Genomic DNA, 23,721 nt, shown 5'->3' with positions numbered 1-23,721 from the left:
GGCCCCCTAAAGCAACTTTTTATTCAATCAAATAGCAGTTTATAATACATTTGGTTTTCATAGAAAGTAGAAAAAAGATAAAAAATAACATGCTAATTATGGGAGAAAATATATATTTAAAATTTCTTATGCTACTTATCTTTAAAAAATGCTTTTGAAATAAATAAATAAAAGTATATTGATTTTCTCCCTTACGCTCAATACATGCTATTGGCATTTAAGTTGCATATGTTTTTGTTGAAATTCTTTCATAATATTATAATATTTTGATAAAATAGCTAACCTTTACTGGGATTTTTATGTGCCAGACACTAGGCTAAGCTCTTAAATGTATTATTTTATTTAATCTTCAAAACAATCTTGTGATGATGTACCTATTTTCATTTTATAGATGAGAAATCAAAATTCTTAGATATAGTAAGGGGATTTTCTGAATGCATGTATTTATTAAATATATTAATTGGCTAGGGATAATGCACAGGATAAGCTTGATAGCCAGGAAAAAGCAAATAAGTAAAATATAAAAATATACTTCAATGTCAAAAATCATTGTAGAAATTCAGTCACATGTAAAAGTAAATAAGTTCTTAAAGTTTCTAGTTTGGATAGATGCAATTGGAGAATTGGCCTTGTTCCACTATCTTTCAATTGTTATTCATGTCCCCTACCTTATGGACTAACAATTAGTTATATCCCAGCCCAAAGCTTAGAAATAATAATTCCTCTCTGAATACTCTCAAAACGCATTATTAACACAATGTATTGGCTCATACTGTTACATACCCAGTGGACATTTATTCTATGTTGTTTGTCTGCCCCAAACTATGTGCCTTGAGGTCAGAAACTATGTTTTTTTAAACCTTTCATTCCTGGTACCATGAACACTGTAGATAGTGTTTAATTGAATCGATGGCAGAAAAATGACAGGTAGAATGCATGATTATGCTTTTTGATTGTTCCCTGCTAAATATAATACCACAGGTTTTTATGTGTTAATGTACATTTCGATGTGAATTAAATTTCGATGTTGAAGATAAATTGCTTGTTATGCATTGCTGTGAGATTTATTAAACCGGTAAAGAAAAAAAACAACACAATGAGTTAAACTTGTTTTAGAAACACCAATATCCACCACAAATGTCCAAAGTCTTTTCCATCTTGGTGAGTCTTTATCTCTAAGTAGTTAGAAATAATATGTGATTGCTGGTATTTAAAAGCAGAGAGGCAGAGAATGTCATGGTAATACCTAACTTTCTGACGACTTGGGACAGAGTTGAAATTAAGCTATAAAAGACATTTCGTGGGGCCAGCCCTGTGACGTAGGGATTAAGTGCGCACGCTCTGCTGCTGGCGGCCCATGTTCCAATCCCAGACGTGCACCAATGCACTGCTTGTCAAGCCATACTGTGGCGGCGTCCCATATAAAGTGGAGGAAGATGGGCACGGATGTTAGCCCAGGGCCAGTCTTCCTCAGCAAAAAGAAGAGGATTGGCATGGATGTTAGCTCAGGATTGATGTTCCTCAAAAAAGAAAAAAAGACATTTTGTGTGTGTGTATGTGTGTGTGTGTGAGAGAGAGAAAGTGTGTATTTGACAGGAGTAAGGAAGCACCCTGAGTTTTGAAAGTCCCTGCAAAAGTCCCACCAGATCCTTTCCACTCACTATCAATGCCCCACCCAACCACTGGGAACTACCTTTCCTTCCCCAAGACCTTGTAGATTAATCTCATTATAGCCTTTGTTTTTGTTTGTGTCAGTCATTATTTGGATCCCAGGAATACCTATCTGTCATCCTTTTTCCACTGATTTCCATTCCAGTTAGGCTCAAATGTTACTTTATTGGCGAGGCTTTCCAAAACCGTAATTGAAAATGAAACAGCCATAGACATTCCCTATCTCCCTTTTTTGATTTATTTTTATCCATAGAACTTATCACCATTTGTCAAGATGTATATTTCACTTATTTATTAATTTGTTGGATGTTTCCTTCCATTATGATGTAAGCTGCTATTCATCTTGCTATACTGCAGCCCCTAGAACAGTATCTGACACATGGTAAATACTCAACCAATATACGTGGAGTGAATGACTCCATCTGCTGACTAGAATAAGGCTGAAATCAAGATGATATATATATAATTGTATTATATAGTTAATTATAATTAATAAATTAATTAGGTATAATTTCCCTTTCTGTCATTTTATCTGAGTAAAATCAACAGAGCAATACTTAAATTTTTAAAATAACTTATTTTGGTAGCATTGCACAAATTAATTTCCTCTAGTCATTTTTTACCCTACATAGTTTTATTTTATAAATGTATTTCTCTAAGACAGAGGGAATGCATAAGGCTATTTTCTATTTGAATTAGAGTTCACTAATATTAAATATTAGTTATTGACTAGAAAACTATAAAATAAATAATATATACAATAGATCTTGTGTTCTACTTAGCCATTTTCCACATTTTCCCCAGAGAGGTGTCAGTACTTTGAATTTGAACAAATGTATGTATAGAACTCATTTTTATCAAATATTTATGTGCCAACTGTATAATGAATCCCCTTTTGGGAGCAATAATTGGAATGTGAGACTTTTTTCCAGCTTTCATATAAATATTGTAGATCTAAATATAGATATATACATATTTATGTCATTTACAACTATATGTGCATATAAATGTGATTGAAAATATATTTATGTCTCAAGATAAAAATGAATAACATAAATCCATCATACTAATTATAGAAATCTTAATTATAGTCCACATTGTGTGTCTAAGGGAGCTGATCATGTGCTTCATCCAATGTTTATCCAACAAACATTTATGAAACATCAAATATAGGAATTCATTAGCACTTTAGAATTGTAAAATATAATTACCAAATCCAAATCCAAAAAGTCATTCCTTTATTTATTATTCTAAAATAAACATTGCACACATATTGTGCTAGGTGCTTTCTTATACATTAATTGTTGTAATTTAATTCTACAATAATCCTGGGATGCTGGGAATATTATTCCCATTCATCCAAATGATATTATTAAAGTCCAGAGAAGTGAAGTAACTTTCACAAGGACAAGAGAGGGGAACAGACAGAATCAGTGAGACCAGTAAGAGGCAGATAAAAGCAAAGGTAGGCCAGAGATGGGGGAAAAGGACCAGAAAAAAATAAAGGTGCTGAATGGTAGTAAAGCAACATGACATTGACCTCAAGGAGAAACATCTAATGTTTTTTCAGATTGTTCTTCCTCCCCCTCCATAAGCACAACCACAGTATTCCCGTATCCATTTCTTGGCCAGACTGAAATGAATGTCTATTCCTGAAGGTTGCTGTAGTTCTGGTTTAGGCCAACTTTCCAAAGAAGACTCACTAGGAAGCAATAGCTACCACCCTAACTGCTGGTTTGTAGCTAGGAATCTGAGTGTTGAGCATATTGTGGTAACTATTGATTGCCATGTGCATTTGTGAGACAGTTCCTTGAAGTCTCCACAATTTTGAGCCATCTCCAGAATTGGTGTACTCAGAGCAGTCCATACAGAACTTAACAGTGTCACCAGGCATTGACTGTATACCAAGTACTCTGTTGGCTTTATTCTATACATTCGGTCATTTAATAACATGAATATTCCCATGTAGTAAGTGGTTTTATTGCTATTATTGGGGAAGAGGGAGAATCCCTCTCCACCCTTTCCCTTAAAGTTCTTATGGCTGGACAAATAATTAAAAGACAGATTAGCAGGAAAAAATAATACCAAGTTTGATAACATATACACATGAGAGAAACCAGGGAAACTGAGTTGCTCAACAAAATGGCAGAGATTTTCATCTTAAATACTGTCTTTAGCTAAAGACAAAGGAAGATGTTGGGGGGAGGGGGGGAGTCAGTTATGGGAGATTACCAGAAAAGCACAGTAAACAAGAATAAGGTTATTATGCAGATTTAAGGCCTCATCTTCCACATTGATAAGTTTCTAGAAATGAAGTCATCCCCCTCTCTTCCCAGTACAGAGAGGGAGATACCTTTACAAATGGAGATTTCCCATGCAAATGTGAATGTTTTTCTGGCAACTCTTTTCAGGGCCACCTAGAGAATGTGACTGGGAAGAGACAATTTTTGATAAGAGGGGCTTGATGCCTTTCCTATTGTACCATCTATTTTACATTATATTACAGCAATCATATGATAGTGGCTCCTTCCTGAAACAGGTCTTCTATGTTAAATTCTTTAGGCGGTTTGGGGGAGGTCAAATGTCCGTCAGAGAAAATAATCAAGTTAAGGAGACATATTTCAGGGTGGCCAATTTTGATCTCCCACACTATTTTATAGATGAGGAAACTGGAGTTCACAAATGTTTAGTAATTTTTTAGTATCACATACCAAGAAAGTTAGGAAGCAGGGTTTAGGATTTAGTATACAGAGTCTAAATAACTTAACACAGGTGACAGAATGAGTACTTTTTGTAGTAATTTGACCTGTGTGTCACATATTTATTTCCTATTCTCCCAGCATCCTGATCATGTGGTAGTAAGTTGGGATTTCATGTCTTGGTCCCTTTGTGGTTGGGTGGGATTATGGGTCTAGTTCTGACCAATGAGTTGCGAGAAGTGCCATGGAATGCATCTGGGCTGTTTGATTACAATTGTAAAATCTTCCTGAATTCTCTTTCACCTCTAGCATGGCAAACAGCATCTGTTCAAGGTAGTGGCTGCTTAATCATCCCAAGTTTCTAAATAACTAGGATGAGTGAAACACCCTGGCAATTTGTGTTTGTCTTGAAATGTGAAATGAGGGAAAAAACTTTTGTTTTAAACCACTGAGATTTGGGAGTTATTTGTTATCCCAGCATAACTACAGTCTGTCCTCACTGATAAAGACAGAACTAGAACTTAAACTCATATCACCTAACCACAAATCCTGGGCTCCTTTTTCTGTACTATCTTGGCTTCCTGTTTTATTTCCCCTCTCTGGCCTTTTCTTACTCTCTTTTCTCCATTATTTCTTTCTTCTCTCTTCTTTTTGCTAGGTCATAATTTCCCATCACAATTTAACCTCCTATTGTATTTATAACCCTGTAATATGCCTGTACTAATATTTTAGCATAGTACAATATACTGTAATTGGTTGACTGTAAATCCTGTAGGGTCAGTACCACATCACTTTTCTCACCTACAGAACTGATCACACTGCTGCATTGTTTGCTGATAATGATAATCAAAGTCAGGCTTGAGGAAAGATCTTGTGAGGACAGTAGGAGTGTTCTTTGAGTATACCTAGTGGGACCACATAAAGACCTTAAAATGCTTACATCTTTATGCCGCCAAAGAATGTTATGTCCAGCTGTATAGAGCACAGCTGCTCCTGCAAACTGAAATTGCCTTATGATTCCTTTACTTCCTGAATCAAAAAGTTTGTCTATGAGAGTAGATACTGTGCAAATGGGGCCAAGAATTTGCGTAATTTAATAAGTCCAGAGAATGTTGCTATGCATGGTAGTACAGTATAATTCAAAGAAGTCATTTGTGGGAGGTCATTTTTTACTTCTGGTATTAAAAGAATGATAGATGTGGATTGGTGAAGAGTGGCAGGAGAGAACTCTAGGGAAAGAGACAAACAGTAAACAACACATCAAAACCCTGACTGGTTAGAGGCTGAAAACCTTTAGGCAAACCCAGGAGCATTATCTCCTGACTGAGGAAAAGTTGTGCCGTTCCCTCTGAAATATCTGACTGTTTGTAACATGTTCAAGAGAAGGCCTTTTAAAATGTTAATCTATTTTACAGGGGTCAGGAAGCAATTTAGACCACCATCTAAGAGCAAAAATGGTGGCAATGAGGGCAGTGAAGGAGTAATTGTCAAATATTTAATTAATCCAATGTTAAGGAATAGACTAATTAGTATATATTGATATATTTATTGCATATATATCATAATGGGTAAATATTATTAATAAACCTAGATTTTTTTCTAAACAAATAATGTCTGAAAAATAAGAACATTTTTGAAATTTTTTTTCTGAGAAATGAAATTCTGGTTTTAACTGAGCTAGTTCCCGGAGACTAATTTCCACAGGGCAATGTAAAGAAGGCCAGGTTGCACCAGCACACACTATAGAGTATGTTACTTGAAAAGATCTATGAGTTGTAGCATACCAGATCTATTTATGGGCCATAAACCTGACTGTTCTTTGTGCCAGAGGAAGACATTATCTTTGTTGTACTGGATAGTAAGTATTCCTGACCTTTGCTCTGAAGAGAGACAGTCTCTGTCTTCTTACGCTGTAAACATACTTGCCCTTTGTTCTACAGGGAGACATTATCTCCATGTTCCAAGGCTGTTTGCTACACAAACATCCTTGAACAGATAGTTAAGAGCAAATGCCAGTCAGTGTCTGGCTCACGAGATATACAGAAACACAAGGTACTCATGGAGGACTGTTTCCCAATACACATTGAGAGTACCACCTCTACCAGGAGGTCAGAGTTGCCATCAACTATATCTGTCAAAGACCAAAACTAATGCTGTGTGTGTTTCAAAGTTGATTTGAAAACTACCAACATGGTTATAGCTTCATCCCATTTTGTATCTGGTTAACTCTGTCTTTTCTAGAACTTTAAGGAACAAAATGCTTTTGTTGACCGTTGGATGTGTTGCTTGCATGTTTATTCCTTCAAACTCGGGTATATTTGCTAATTTAGGGAAAATTGTCATGCGGTGGACTGAATTGCTTTGCTTAACAAAAATAAGTCAATAAAGGGATATAGCTGACTTTTAAAATTCTCAAGATAAGAACCTACTACTGAAAATTGTCATTTGATCCCTTTGAGAATGAATTCTCAGAGCAGTACTATTATTTCAGATGTGCATCGTGGTATGCAAAAAGGATGCTTCTTTATACCTCTATCACCTTACATTAAAATATTTTTTGTAAAACTTTAAAAGTAGCTATAACTTGAAAAATAGAGCAAATCCATTGAAGATTTGAAGTTTTGAAATGTCAAAAATGTGATGCATTAGCATTCTATTTACATCTATGCAACAAAATATAACAAAGTAGTCAAATCCGTATAGTGCATTAGAGACAATCTTGTCAGGATTCCAGGAAACTCCACTTATGCACCGACCTTGGGCACATATGATGCTTTCTACCACTCCAGTATGGATTTTCAAGTGACCCGAGTCACAATGCTTCCTCCTACCCAACTCAATAATTTAAAAAAAAATTATCTTTTTTTTGGAAAGATAATATCTTTTAAACTAAGGATATCCTTTAGTTGGAAAAAAAAAAAATGGCTTTATCTCTGTTTCCCAGAACAGTCATTGATCCTTTTACTGATCAAGAAGCATCAGAATAATAGAATCTAAGTGCGATTAAATGGGTTTGTCATTGTTGTTAATTTTCTTTTGATTTAATTCCAAAGCCTTCTTATCTTTAGATTTAGTTGTCTTTTCTCGCAATTTCTGTAGGAAAGATAGTGCTAGATCACATCAGTTTTTTACAAAAAAACAATTAACACATCCAAATCTACCACTAGCTAAGCACGTTATGCTACCTCCTATTCAAAAAATAAAATAAACTTGTGATTGCTTTTAACAGGGTTCAAAGTGGATACTCTAACCATGTAAATGTAGGAAAAAGCATTATGAGTTAATAACAGGTGAATGAAATAAAAATACATTTATCTAATATTAATATTAATATATTGGCAAGCCAGCATTTGCATTCACTACTTCAGTGTGTAAATTAATTATGTTGTTTTGTACATCTTTCATTATTAAAATTCTATTGTTAGTTCAATTAGCAAAGCTCTGTATTATAAATGAAAGGATTTATTCTGATTTATGCACTTTACATTCAACATGTTTAAGAGATGAAAATCCTATGGTATATAAACCACAATTAAGAAGAGTAGTATTATTTTTAACTAATATTACACACTGTTTATTTCCGGCATCAGTTCCCCTGCATATGAACTGAGAGTTAGTTTTTTAGAGCCAAAAGATAGTAGAAAATATTCAGTCTATTTAAAAAAATAATAATACAGATGGGAAAACTGATGGCCTCAGAGGCAAAGTTCTTAGTTGAAGATCACACAGGTTCTTCACAGCTAAGATTAGAACCCAGATTTCCTATCTTCTGGAATAGTTCTGTTTTCTTTTAACACTCTGCCCCTCCAAATTAACACTTTTCTTCAAGTCCAATTTTTATCAACAAGAAAGTACATTCACTCATTATTACAACAAGTATTTATTAAGTACCGACTATACACAAGGTACTTAATAAAATAATTCAAATTGAGTTCTTCTTAAACACTCATGTTGATTTGCCTGTGATTGTTGGTGAACCAAACATCTCAAATGAATTGATTGAAAACCCAATTCAAGACCTTATTTAAGGTGCAACAAGGGGACTGTCCTTCAGGGACGGTAGGGCAAAGTTTGCTTTATAGGGACTAGTCTGCAGGAAAATAAATGGGGATGACTAAGCATATTTACTGGACTTGAAACTAGAAAAACATGCTTAGTTAAGACGTTAAACTAGCTACCAGGCTGTCTGAAAGTGATTGTGAGTTTATCAGCTGTGTGGGTTAAACAAATGGCCCATTCAAAGATGGCGCTGTCAATCGTTGTACTACTAATTGGCAGAAACATCCAACAAAAAATGTCTCTGGTAAATATCCTGTCTGAAGCTCGCTTACATGTGCTATCAGAAATGCTGGCAATGTGGTTTTGTTTTCTTCTGAAGTGGGGGCCTCTTTTCTCTTTCTCCAATTTTTTTAATAGACTTTTTTAGAGCAGTTTTAGTTCAAAAGAAAAGTAAGCTGAGAGTACAAAGTGCTCATATACCTCCTGGCACCACACTGGTACAACCTCCCCTACTATCAACATCCTGCATCAGAGTGGTATATTGGTTACAATCCATGAACCTACGTTGATGCATCATTATCACCCAAAGCTCATGGATTAGTGTAGGGCTCACTCTTGTTGTTCTACACTTTATCGGTTTTGACAAATGCATTAATAACCTGTATCCACCATTGTAGTATCATACAGAATAGTTTCATTGTGCTAAAAGTTGTCTCTGCCCTGCCTATTCATTTATTCCTCTCCCATAATCCTCCACAATCACTGATCTTTTTACTGTCTCCATAGTTTTGCCTCATCCCAAATGTCATATAGTTGGAATCATACAGTATGTAGCATTTACAGATTTGCTTCTTTCACTTAGTAACATGCATTTAAGGCTTTTCCATATCTTTTCATGGCTTAATAGCTCATTTCTTTTTTAGTGCTGAATAATCCATTGTCGGGATGTACCACAGCTTGTTTATCTACTTACCTTCCCAACTGTGGCTTGTCTTCTCATTCTCTTGACATTGTCCTTTGCAGAGCAGGTTTGAAATTTTAATTTTAATGGAGTTGACTTACTAATGATTTCTTTCATATATTATGCCTTTGGTGTTGTATTTTAAAAGTCATTGCCACATCCAAGGTCATTTAGATTTTCTCCTATGTTATCTTCTAGGAGTTTCATAGTTTTGCATTTTACATTTAGGTCTATGATTCATTTTGAGTTAATTTTTGTGAAGGGTTTAAGGTCTATGTCTAGATTCATTTTTTTACATGTGAATGTCCAGTTGTTTCAACACCATTTGTTGATATGCTATCTTTGGTCCATGGTATTGCCTTTGCTCTTTTGTCAAAGATCAATTGACTATATTTGTGTGAGTCTGGTCTGAACTCTCCACTCTGTTCCATTGATCTATTTATCTGTTCTTTCACCAGTACCACACTCTCTTGATTACTGTAACTTAAGTGGGATAGTGTCAGTCCTTCGACCTTGTTCTTCTTCAATATTATGTTGGCTAGTCTGGATCTTTTGCCTCTCCAAATAAACTTTAAAATGAGTTTGTTTATATTCACAAAATAACTTACTGAGAGTTCGATTTTGATTGCATTGAATCTATAGATCAACTTGGGAAGAACTGACATCTTAGTAATACTGAGTCTTCCTATCCATGAACATAGGATAGCTATCCATTTATTTGGTTCTTCTTTGATTTTGTTCATCAGAATTTGCAGTTTTCCTCATATAGATCTTGTACATGTTTTGTTAGATTTACACATAGGTATTTCATTTTGGGGAGTGCCAATGTCAATGGTAGTGCATTTTTAATTTTAAATTCTACTTGTTCATTGCTAGTATAAAAGAAAGTGATTAACTTTTGTATATTAACCTTGTATCCTGCAAATTTGCTATAATCACTTATTAGTTCTAGGAGTTATTTTGTCAATTCAGATTTTCTACATAGTTAATTATGTCATCTCCAAAGACAGTTTTATTTATTTCTTTTCAGTCTGTATAAATTTTATGTTCTTTTCTTGTATTTCTGTATTAGTTAGTCTTCCAATTTGGTGTTGAAATGGAGTGGTAAAAGGGGACATGTTTGACTTATTCCTGATCTTCATGGGAAAGCTTCTAGTTCGTCACCATTAGGTATAATGTTAGCTGTAGGTTTCTTTTTTCTTTTTAGACATCCTTTATCAAGTTGAAGAAGTTCTCCTCTTATCCTAGTTTGCTGAGAGTTTTTGTGATGAATAGGTGTTGGATTTTGTCAAATGCTTTTTCTGCATCTATTGATACAATCATGTGATTTTTCTTCTTTAGCCTGTTGATGTGATGGATTACATTAATTTATCTTTTTAATGTTGAACCAGTTTGCATACCTGGGATAAACCCCACTTGTTCATGGTGTGTAAATATTTTCATACATTGTTAGATTCAATTTGCTAATATTTTATTGAGGATTTTTCATGTATGTTCATGAAAGATGTTGCTCTGTAGTTTTCTTTTCTTGTAGTGTCTTTGCCTTTTTTTTTGTTATTAGGGTAATCCTAGCCTCATCTAATGAGTTAGGAAGTATTCCTTCTGCTTATATCTTCTAGAAGAGATTGTAGAGAATGGATTTATTTTTTTTCAAATGTTTGGTAGAATTCACCTGTGAATGCATCTGGGCCTAGGGCTCTCTGTTTTGGAAGGTTATTAATTATTGATTCAATTTCATTAACAGTTATAGACCTATTGAGATGGTCTATTTCTTTTTGTGTGAGTTTTGACAGATTGTGTCTTTCAAGGAATTGGTCCATATCATCTAAACTGCCAAATTTGTGGGTATAGAGTTGTTCATGGTATTTCTTCATTATCTTTTTAATGTCCATGAGGTTGTACAATCATTTTTAAAAATTGTTTATTATGATGAATGTTTTAATGACTTCAGTTATTGAAAAGTTCCTATGGTTTACAGTAATTAAATGAAAATCAGTCATTGGAAGGTCCAAATGACATAACATTTCAAAAGAATATAGTTTTATATTCTTGCCAGTTTATACAGTTCTCAGGATATTTTGCCAATTAAGTTTATGTAAATCTTCTATAAAGACCACGCAAAAACAAGTGTTTTGCCAATACTAAAACAAATAAATAAACAAAAATGCAACGACATGAATTTTAAAAATATATGTTTTGAGCAGTATAAACATTTCCCTTAATTGTGTGAAGGTTTGGGAAATTCTTTAAGGGAATTATTTATCCATTAAATTTTGTTTTTTCTCAAATTTTAAATGATATTTTAAGCATATGGCAAATTTGATTGAATTTTACAGTGAACACCCACGTAACCAAGACCTAGACAAATATTTCACTATGCTTCGTTTTCACACATATTTGTGTGTATGTATATGTGTCTCCATCTCTCTTTCCATTTATTAATCTATCTTATTTTTTATTCATTTCAAACTATATTATAGACATTAAACTCTTCTTTCATAAATATTTTGGTATATATCACTAACTAGAATTAAATGTCTGTTTAGAGTTTTTTTCTTTTGTGATACATTTCACATACAATGGAAAGGCCAGATCTTATGAATTTATTTCTTGAGTTTTGACAAATGTGTACGCTTGTGCAACAGATATCAAAAAACAGTTATATCAAGATGTAGAATGTCATCATCCCACAAGAAAGTTCCCTCATGTTTCTTCCCTGTCAAACTCTACCCTCATTCCCTCTGAGGCCACCAATATTCTGATATTTTTCACCATAGTATGCTTGTGTCTCTTCTAAAATTTTATGTCAATGGGATCATACCATATTTGCATAATACTTCTTTCACTCATAATAACATTATTAAGATTCATCTATGCTATCATGTGTCTCAACAGTGCATTCTCTTTTATTGCTGAGTAGCATTCCACCATATGAATATACCACAGTATTTTGTTTTGTTTTATAATCCATTTCCTGTTGATGGAAACCTAGTTGAAGCTCTTATGAGTAAAGCTTCTATGAACATTTTTGTACAAGTCTTTTTTGGTTATATATTTTCATTTCCCTTGGGTCAATAACTAGCAACAGATTGCTGATTTGTAGGCTAGGTATTTTTCCTTAAATAAGAAACTACAAGAACTTTTCGAAAGTGGATATACAATTTTACATTCCCAACAGTAATGAATGAAGTTTCTAGTTACTCCACATTTTTGGCAACATTTACTGTTCTCTGTGCTTTTAATTTTAGCCCTTCTGAAGAGTGGTATCCAGTGTAGTTTTAATTTGAATTTTCTTGATGACTAGCCACATTGAGCATCGTTTCATTTGTGTACTGGCCATTCATAAATTTTGTTTTGTGAAGTGTCTGTTCAAATCTTTTTGCCCATTGTTTATAATATTGTTTTTCTTTTTATTATTCAGTTGTTGAAGTGCTTTACATTTCCTCAAGATTTTGAAGTATGTAGAATTATTTCATGGAAATATTTATATCATTGTAAAATTTCAAACTAGATAAAGTTACTGTTACCCTCTTATAGTGTGAGTTCATAGAAAACTATGTGAAGACAATGAGAAGAGTTTACATTTGGACAGAAATTACAAGTATTTAACTAAACAATAATTACAAGCTACAACTGTTAATGCAAATTATATATGACCAAAATAATGCTATATTTTATCACAATGCACCTGAATATATTTAAGTATATATTTATATATATACGTATATTTACATACGTATATATACTTAGAATTATATATAATAGTACATATTATAACATAAGATTATACATAGAGTAACATAATATATATGTGTATATATAATTCTAAAACATCATATTTATTTCTCTAATGTTTCATTGTTAAAAAATTTAGGAATTCATCTATTGCAGTTAGTTTATGAGCCACTAAAGTTAATCAGTCACACCCAATTAAGATCTAAAACAGTATTTCCCTAGTATATCATCTCTATAACTCGTTTCTCTGAGAAGATTAATGATATGCAAACCCAAAATGGCAGAAATAACATTGAAAAGAAGGAATTAAAGCTCCAATTCGGAAAAGAAAGAGTAAAAGAACATATAACTATTGTAATGAGGAAATTTCTCTTGCTTTATCACAATGTAGTAGAGTTTTAACAAGTCTTAAAAATGCACTACTATTTCATCTTTGGAGAATAAGAAAGTAAAATTTATTTAATCCTACTGATTTCTGCATTCCTGTGGGTACCATAGGCATGTGGCAAATGTTAATATAGCCTCAACAATTTATCACTCATTTTGTCCATTCCATATCATCATTTGAATACAGTTGACTTTTTTTTATTTTTTGTATTTATCCTTTAAGTTTATTTTGAATTTGTAGATATTTAAGAGACATGTGAATAAATTTTATAACATACTAAGCTTGTTCATATTTAAGCAATATTATATTGAAAAAAAATTAAGGCCACTTTGTCCACAGACCTGTCTCTCCCCTTTGAATGGAGAACATACATTAGTCAAGGATTAGATATACTAAAGGAAAGAGTATGTAGGCTTCTGTAAGTGACCGTACCAGATACTAGTTTCCATTCTATTTTATGCTTAGCTTTACGGTCACATGGGTGTGACCAAGAAATAATGCCTGAAAATGGAAAGCAAGCAGAAGGTTGAACAGAAAGCCCTTTTGTTTCTACTCCCACTTCACCTGGAGCATTTCTGATTTATTTTTTATATATTTGATTCATAAAAATGTTTGTTTGAATAAAATATTTGTTGCTTAATAAAAATAAACATATTCGCAAGCATGGTCTTAATTACCTAATGATTTTGTGAATTATGGTTTCAAATGGGTTAGCTTCTTCCAAAAATCAAATTTATCCCCAAAGGATGAAGACTAGATGCAAGTAAATATATTTTTTAAAAATTGAGGATAATTCTAAAAGTTTTTTCCAGGAGAGAAAATTAAATGTTTTGGAAGCATAAATGCATTTATTTATACACCCCAAAAAAGCATCACTGGAAGTGAAAGTTGAAATGTATCTTATCTGTCTACAAGTCTAATTTCTTCATTTTCCTTTGAAAAAGTTAGGTCCAAATTGTTATGTGCCCAAGTTGTTAAAGTCAGGTAGTGATAGATTTGTGAATAAAATTCTGATCTCCTAACAGAGTAGATAGGGACTCTACACTTTTGGGATGTCTTTTCTGATATATTTGTTTAAAACAGTCTATCATAGTACATACACACATGCACCATAGGTGTGTACTTTATGTACAAATATTCCTATCCTATTCATTTCTACCAATTCTGCTAGATTTTCAGCTCCTCTTTCTTCAAAACTTGGTGTTCCAAATAACTATGTGTTCTCAAAAAAAAAAAAAAAAAAAGAGCAATATCTTTTAATTCTCCCTCTGGAATTTCAGCCTTTGTTTAAGTCCATTATTATAACAAAAAATACCCCCTTTAAAACAAATAGAATTGTTTTTTGTACAATAGTTCAAAACCTGTTGTTGTGTTCAGTGTCCTTCTTTTTGGAAAACTGTTCTTCAAGATCTTATGATTTTTCCTTTTGATTGATATAATAAAGTCTCTTATTCACCTCCCAAAGTCTGTATTTATTGCCCCTGAGAACATTATTTCTGTGAAATGCTCTGCTGAAAATGGATTCTAATGACCAAGTCATTTGGAGAAAACTGCATAGTATGCTCCTGTGGAAATCCACAATGCACAAGAGCATATTAAAGTCTGAGAAATATTCTAAACTTTGCTTAACCTAGAATTTTCCAACTAAATGGACTATAGAAAAATTTGAACACCTTCTGATATTCTGGGAATCACAATTTGGGAAACACTGCTCTAGTGGCTTTAGAATTAATTGCTGCTATACACATCAGGCAACTGTGGCTTCTCTTTTAACTAACAATATTAAAGATCTGACTTAATATCATTTTATAGCTATAAGTAATAAAATATTATAAAAACATTTTCACTCCTTTTTATCAGTCTTTATTTTAGGGTATTTTTTTCTAGAAAGACAACGTTGATGCTATATTTTAAGAGTTATGATACAGGATTTCAACCACATGCTGGCCATGTATGAAAGACCATTCTTCAAAATATTGGTCTCAGTAACTAGGCTGTATTATTAAAGGAAAATATTGAAATAAATTAATTTTAAAAACTCTAATTGAGGTAACTTAGATGCATTAAGTACCTACATCATCATTGTACATTTCAATACATTTTTGCATATATATGCATTCACAGTGTCACCACTCAGATTATGATACAAAATATTTCCTGCAAAGCAAAGGTTTCTCTTGCCACTTCTAATAAATACCATCTTCTGAAGGTTACCACTACCCTGGATTTTTCAACATAAATTAGTTTTGCTTTTGAACTTCATATGAATGGAATTCTACTGTGGGTAGTCTTTCATGTATGGCTCTTTTTTTGCTAAACACTATGTCTGTGATATTTATCCTCATTATTAAATGTAGGAGAAGAGCATCGTTTTTAGTACTCTATAGTGCCCATTACACAAAATTCACAATTTGTTATGCATCCCACTACTGATGAATATTTTAGTTGTTTCCAGTTTGGGGATATTATGACATTCTTGTGTTATGCCTTTTGTTGAATGTATGCGCTCACTTCTCCTGAAGTGTAATTTTAAGATCATAGAGTTGGCATATAGCTCTAATAGATAACGCCAAAGAGTTTTCCAAAGCGTTTGTGCCAACTTATTTGTTTTGTAAAATATTTCAGAATAGCTCTTAGGAATTATTTTAATTCTAGATCTTTCTTTTGTCTACCTATATGGAAAAAATGAGATGTGAGCAGATGTTATATTCTTGCTGCTGCTGACGAATGTTGAGTAAAACAATTACAGGATGATTAAATGACTGAATATTCATCTTTCAAGAAAAAAAAATACTAAAATTAAGGCTCCAAAAATTCTTACTAAGTCCCTTTTTGAAAGTTTAATACAATGTGAATTAGTATGCAACATCTGACTCAGAAAAAAAAGTCATTCTTCAATTATGAATATATAATGATAAACAAATCACGGAACTTTGTGGTTTAAATTTTTCTTAAAGCTATTTCTCTCTTTTGACATGTAAGGAAACGATGATTATCAATTTAAACTTTGTACATCTTTTGTACATAATATAAATGCCAAAGTTCCTAATATTGTCTACTTAATTATTTAATATAAAATAGTTTCTTATTTGAAGGAACTTCCATCTCTCCTCAATCCCTACTAGGACTGACTTCAATTTTTTATTTTTGTAACATCTACTGATAATTAGTAAAACAAGATTTCACTGTTAAAAACTTTATTCCTCTGAAAGAGTGCTTGCCACGAGAAAGCGTAACACTAGATATGAGAGTCGTTTGGGATTTCCCACTAGACATTTGACCTGTTATCTAGTAAGCCTTAGGCTAGTCCAAATTTTCCAGAAGTAAAAAACTTGCTAAGAATCTAAGAATAATAAAACAATTACAAAATCAGCAAAGCCAAATAAACAAACAAAATAAAATGAGCACTGCCATACCTTGGTGGTTTTAATTTGTGTTAATTGGAACACCAAAATCTTATGTTATTGTCATGGTTTCCCACCTGAATTTCTAGTTCATCCCAATGTTGAGTGCCACTTGGTATTCATTTGTGAATATCTTATTTTTCTCATAATCTTATTACTATTAATTATAGAAACTTGCTGAACCTAGCAGTTTACTGAAGTTGCCTAAGCTTATAAGATGCAATCCCCTACACCACTGGAAGATATAGCTATCTCTTGAATTATGTACCAATTGGTAGAATTACTGAGTTTCTAAATGAAGCTAATGTAGCTTATTTCTTTTCCACTTATCAAACAGTAGGAAAATGATTGTCTTAATCAGTTCGACTTGCTATAATAAGAACACCATAGACTGGATGGCTTAAATGACATTTATTTATCACAATTCTTAAGGCTGGGAAGTCAAACATCAAGGTGCAGTAGATCTGGTGTCTGGTGAGAGCACGCTTACTGGTTCACAGATAGCAATCTTCTCACTATATCATAGCATGGCCAAGAAAGAGATAGAGGAAGCAATCTCTCTCATGTTTCTTCTTATAAGGACACTAATTCCATTTATGAGGTCTCTGTCCTTATGACCTAATTACTTTCCAAATCTGCACCTCCAAGTACCATCATATTGGGGATTAGGCATCAATATATGAATTTTGGGGGGCCACAAACATTCAGTCCATAGAGATAATCTCCAAATTACTAACTTCCGTTGTTGTGTTATTGCTGTTATCAGGAATGTAAGACAGGTGAAATGATTTCTGGAAACAAAATGATCATCTGTTGGGAATTTTACTTGTTACCAGTTATAAATGATAACAAATACTACTGACTCGTGACAGAAAATTTATGTTTAGTATCCTCATCGCGAAACATTACACAAACCTGCCAAAAAAGATTTTTTATTTCTGTTAAATTTTTTTCCTTTTAACAATTGAAGAATATTTCAGGAAAGCAATTATAGGTATAGACTGACTCTAAGGGCCTCTAAAACAGTGGTTATCAATCTTGTTTGTGTATTAGAATCTTCTGGGAGCATATAAACATGCAAATGTCTGGTCCATTCTCTTAGAAAATTAAATCAGAGCTTCTGAGATTGGGCCCTAGACATGGATATTTATAAAGGTTTCTGGATGATTCTAAAGTGCAGTCAAGGTAAACAAGTACTGTACTAATGGTTAGAGTTCTGTATCAAAGAGTTGAGTTTTAAAAAAAACGTAAGAATATTGGTTTGTGTTTAAAAAGCAATAAGTATTTTTTAAATTTAGAAATATTGAAAATTCTATATGTATTATAGAATTCTACATCCTGTCTCCATATATTCTTATTATGTAAGAATTCTATATTCTCTTTTCATATATTCTTATTACAGTAGAATTCTATATTCTTTCTCCAAATATTCTTATATGATATAAAATAAGAATATATTGCTATTATTGCTATTACTTAGTAAAAAGAAGGGGTAAAAATGTTCTAAGCAGGAGGAAAGACATATATATTCAAAAGTCCTGAGAATGAGTTCAATATTTTCAGGGATTAAAGGTATTCTTCATATAGGGAAATAGAGACAGTGACCCAGTTTAAAAAGATGAGGAGCAGAGAGGTAATGGAGGGTACTATAAACAATAGTAATACTTTAGAATCGTATTCTAGGATTGACAAGGAGCCAATGGAAAGTGTTTAAGAAGAAGAAATAATATTAAGTTAGTAATTTTATATGCCTTAAAAGTTAATAAAATATTTTGCTAATTTTTAATCAAACACAATTTTGTAAAGAAGCTAATTTTTCCCATGCTGCAGTTAATCATACTTTGGAAAGGCAAGCCATTCTGCAAAATAATCTGGAGCTCAGATTGCACTGTTGTCTAGGCAGGAGCTTAACATGCTTGAAAGTTAGCAATAACACTACAAACCCACTTTCTTAAGGCAGTGTTTCAGAAAGTGTGGTCCCAGAATCAACCCCATCAACATCTTTTGGGAACTTGTTAGAAATATGAATTCTCAGATCCCACCTAGATCCACTAAATCAGCCTTCCTGGTAATTCTGACTCATATAAAATTTGAGAACTATTGCCTTAAGGGAAAAGCATAAGTCAAAACATTTCAGTTGTCTTTACTTGAAGATTTTAACGTAACAAAAGAGTTCCCTTTTTTCTCCAGAATTAAATCAAAATTTCTAATAATAAGTATCTAAGAATTTAAATCATAATTGTTCCTTCTCTAATATGAGATAGTTCACTTACAGAACGTTATGTCTTTTGGATATGTTAAAAATCATCTAGTTTACCAGATATTTGTTCTTTTTTTTGATTGAATACTCTCAAATATGCCTGTTAACTAGTCATTCAGCTTATAGTAAGTTACTATGAGTAACTTGCAGCCACCTGTAAGTGGATAAAACTCCTCATTGCAACTTTGAAAACATGCTATGTTGAACTAAAATCTATCTCCTTGTAGCTTTCAGTTACTGGTGCTAATTCAGCTCTGCAGATTTTTCATAAAGTATCTAATATCCTTTCCATGGTGAAGCCCTTGAAATATTTGAACATGGCTGTCATATCCCCTGAAATGCACTATTCCTCAAGCTAAATATCTCTAGTTCTATTGACCATTATTCATATGACTTGGCTCCAAGTCCCTCTGCTTTCTTGCCTATTCTGCTGAATTCAGTCCATTTTATTCCTTCCCTGTGAAGTGTGGTGCCTGGAATACAACCTAGTTCTCTAGGTGTCATCTTCCCCCAACTAAACTCAAACTTCCTTCTAGATGTAACTTTTGTATCAAAGTACTTAAGTTATTAATAATGAATTAGTTGTTTCTTCTCTTTTTCTCATCTTATTAAAGATGACTCACGTTAGGTACTCTAGAACTTAGAATCTAATTTTGTGCTTTGCTTTTCTGTTTTGTTTCTGTTTTTTGAGGGGGAGATGTTGCTTTTTCTACCATGTTGTTAAGTCAGGCTTGTGAATTGGTTGCACTCTACATATTGAGAGTTAAACCAATATCTTACCTTCATTTTTCCTAAAGATCAAAAACCCCCATTTTATTCATTTTTTCCACTTAGATTCATGTTAATCTCAAATCAATATAGCATTTTGTATATAGCCATCTAAGACAATGACCACAATTTAGAAAATGTTGATATAGCTGTTGATATTGAAAGTGTAAATGGTGCACTTCAGATAGATGCAATATCACTTAGCTGGTCTCGAATCAACCTACTTGAATGAAAGAAGTTGATTGAAAGAAGACTATTTAGTCTTTTTAATCCCTTTAGTCTTCCTGGGCTTTTACCTTTTTGGTAAGTGTTGGTATATTTTTTTAAGATTTCATTCTCTTGATTGAACTCAAAACAAAGAAAAGCAAATTGAAGATTTTTCCTTTTTGCGTGGCAATCATAACAAAACAATAGACCTGCTATTTGCTTAATCTTCCCAAAACACAAGTAAAATTATAAATCAATAAATAGCTAAACAAGTTTTTGTTCGACTTAACTTTCATTAATTGGAGTAAGCCGCTCTAAGAAATTATCATTGTGGTCTTTCATTTGGGCAGAATTTGAATTACTTTTTTACATTCTCTTATTCAAAGAGAACAGAAGTTTGGTTTATTTCCTCTGAGCAGAGATAAGGTAGTCAGGATGGTGAAGAGCAGAGGAAATCTGGAGAGAGTTCTGAAATCTCTGAATTGCTGCATTTTATACACTCAAACTATTGCGTTTCTTCATAGATATCCTCAGATTTGATGAATCAGTAAAGTAAGTCTGTATGGATACAAACAAAAGATATTGTCTATCAGAAACAAATTTTCACTTTACAATACCTGAAGAATAGTCATCTTGATAACTCACAGGATAATGTGTAATGCTAAAGTATAATTTACACACTTGGATTTAACCGAATATTCAGATATATTCTATATTCTTTAATTATAGAACATTGCTGAAATATTAACTTCATCTTTCAAAATCTAAAATTATGTTATTATTTTCCTAAATGGAAGTGTTTGTCGAGTACATAAGAATGATGTTTTAAACTCTTTGAAAAAAGATAAAAATCTATAGCTCTCAGATCGATAAACATTTTGAAAGACATAAGGAAACCAACAAAAGGGGAAAAATAACCCCCTTAGGCAAAATACATTTGGAATAAACCATAAAGATTGCCCCAAATTCAGCATTAAAAAGTAATAAGAAAGGAATTACATTTTAGATAGTGTCAATTTTCAAAAGCATCCCACAGAGATATAAGCCATAATGCTTTTAAAAAAAATAAGGGCATACCATGTATTCATTATGCCAGAACTGAAAGTTTTATAAATACTCTATATATTGTTAATGTTTTCCGAAGAATACTAGGTCAGGACATAATCGAGTAAACAACATCCATTATCAAAATTGAAGTTTGAGAAAGAATAGCAAAAATAAACGTGGGGGGGTGTCGAAAAGAGGGAGGCGGGAAGGAGAGAGAGAATATAAAGTAAAGGCAGTAACATGTGAGGTGGAAACTACGTAAAGGAGAGAAAACTTATTTCCCCTAATCTATGTTACAAAAGTTTTGGATTTAGCCTGGTACCTTGTGATATTAGATACCTAAAGCATGTATTTTGATAGTGATTGACTAAAGAACACATTAAACTTATTAAATATTAAGGGAAAGAGGGAAAAGAATATTAAATATTGCATCTAGTGCCTACATTGACAATGCCTTGAGGGTAATAAGAAATTCAATTTCAGAGACCGCCTACTTTACATGCTGTAATTTTTTTAAAAGCACTGATTACATTTACATTTCTTTTTTTACCTTGCTTCAGGATCCCCTGCTTAATGTAACTATGACAGTTTGTGATGTAAATTAAATTGTGAAATTTGATAGAACAAAATCCCATAGCATATGAATTGGATATCTCAAAGGTATCAAATCCAAAGCCCTGTATGTTAGTATCCAGGAGACTGAATCCTTGGAGGTAGAGTGAACCATCACCAAGTGACAGAACTATTCAATGGCAGGGCCACCGTCACCAGGCAGGAATTCTGAGTACCCCTCTCCATACTACACAAGTACTCTTGTCTTTCTTTTCCACACTCATCCCTGATAATACTTTCTGTTATTGAACCTGATGCTTTGGCATATGGCTAATGATTGTATATGGATCCATTGGATATACACTGGATGCTGGAGATATATATGTATACATATACATATATACAAAATATATTATACTGGCTAATGTTATTGTAAGAAGCTAAATATTGTAACTAACTAAATATAAAAGAAATATTATGTATTTGATTTTTGTTCAAAAATCGTTAAAATCAGCATCTTTTTCAAATTTCCCTATACTGAAGCTGGCAACAATCTTCTTCTTAGTATTATTATTATTTATTTTAAGTGATATTAAGAATTTTTTTTATATTTACTGGATGCTTGAATTTTCTTTGCTCTTTTTCACTATAGGTATTTTAACTTTTATTAGTATATAAGAATAATTTATATATTAAAGACATTTACACTTTGACCCGACTTCTTAAAGAAATTTTCCCATTCTGTTAAATAGCTTCAAATGTTTTTAGCGAATAGTATTTTCAATAAAGAAAATTTAAAATATTTAGTGGTCATGCTAAATTCCTTTATGTTTTTTAAATATTTTTTTCTTATTTATATAGGAATGTGATTTCCAATATTTTAGTAATTATGACAACTATTACTTATCACAAGTTTTTTTTTTCTATGCTGGCACTGTGCTAAAGACAAAACAGTACTCTAGAATATTTATCCTAGAATTAATAGGATGTCATGGTTTACATTTACATTTAAAAGTGTAAATATACATTCCAAAAAGTTTGAAATATATTTTGTTGTGTTTTACGTCGACTTTTGGGCTAAGAATATTTATTTCTTTTTTCTAAATTATTAACCAGCTTTTCAAATATTGTTTATAAGGAATTCATATTTTCCAACCCCTTTAAATGCTATTTAGTCATAAATTAAATTGCCAGGTAAACATGAATCCAGGAGATGATATTCTAAATTTTAACAATAAGCACAGTAGGAGCATTGACCAATCAGAAGGACTGTCATGTGTATTTATTAGCAAACAATCAGCCCTACAAAACTCTGTGTCTAAAATTTATTATTTTTACCACTGATGTATCTGTTTACTCTGGCATGAATGCAGCAATTTTATTTACTACAGTTTTATGATATATTTTAATATCTGAGTGGGCATACATCTGCCTTGTTATAATTCATTTTTCAGGATTCTTTCTAGGTATTGGCACTTTCTTTCATGCACACTTTAGAATAATTTGGTTAAATTACAGAATGATTTATTGATGTATTGCATTATATTAAAATTATTAATTAACTTGTTCTTACATCAAATATTTGTTGACAGTCATGTGAGTCCATATTACTTTGAGAGGACTTATCATCTTATAATAACAAATTTAACTTTTTCCATGACAAAATGTCACTCAATTAACTTTCCCTTTATATCTCTTAGTAATGTATCATAGTTCTCCTGATATTGGTGCTGCACACTTTAAGTTGATTTCTGAGAGTTTTACATGTTCTGCTATTGTAAATTTGTCTACTTTGATAATATTTTAAATTATTCCTTGCAAGTATCTGAAGAACATCTAGATTTTTGTAATTAATTTTATTTTTGAATTCTCCTATTGGTTCTCATATATTTTTAGCTGATGATCTTGTGTTTTCCAGGGAGAAGATCTCTTCCAAAAAGATGTGATTTCTTCTGCATTAACTCATTAATTCTTTTCAATAAAGCTCTGTTATCTCACCCAAACTATTTGAATGAAAACACAAGTTTATA

The 23,721-nt window shown here is 32.4% G+C and overlaps 1 protein-coding gene across 4 annotated transcripts in view; it reads left to right on the top strand.

Annotated features, from left to right (window-relative positions):
* Nucleotides 1–23,721, top strand: part of FSTL5 (follistatin like 5) — a 688,045-nt gene that overhangs the window by 10,770 nt on the left and 653,554 nt on the right. The gene's annotated exons all lie outside the window — the stretch shown is intronic.

Source organism: Diceros bicornis, chromosome 11 (genome assembly GCF_020826845.1).
Source record: "Diceros bicornis minor isolate mBicDic1 chromosome 11, mDicBic1.mat.cur, whole genome shotgun sequence".
Taxonomy (NCBI): domain Eukaryota; kingdom Metazoa; phylum Chordata; class Mammalia; order Perissodactyla; family Rhinocerotidae; genus Diceros; species Diceros bicornis.
The sequence above is the reverse complement of the archived record's forward strand: the minus strand, read 5'-3'. Positions and strand labels throughout refer to the sequence as shown.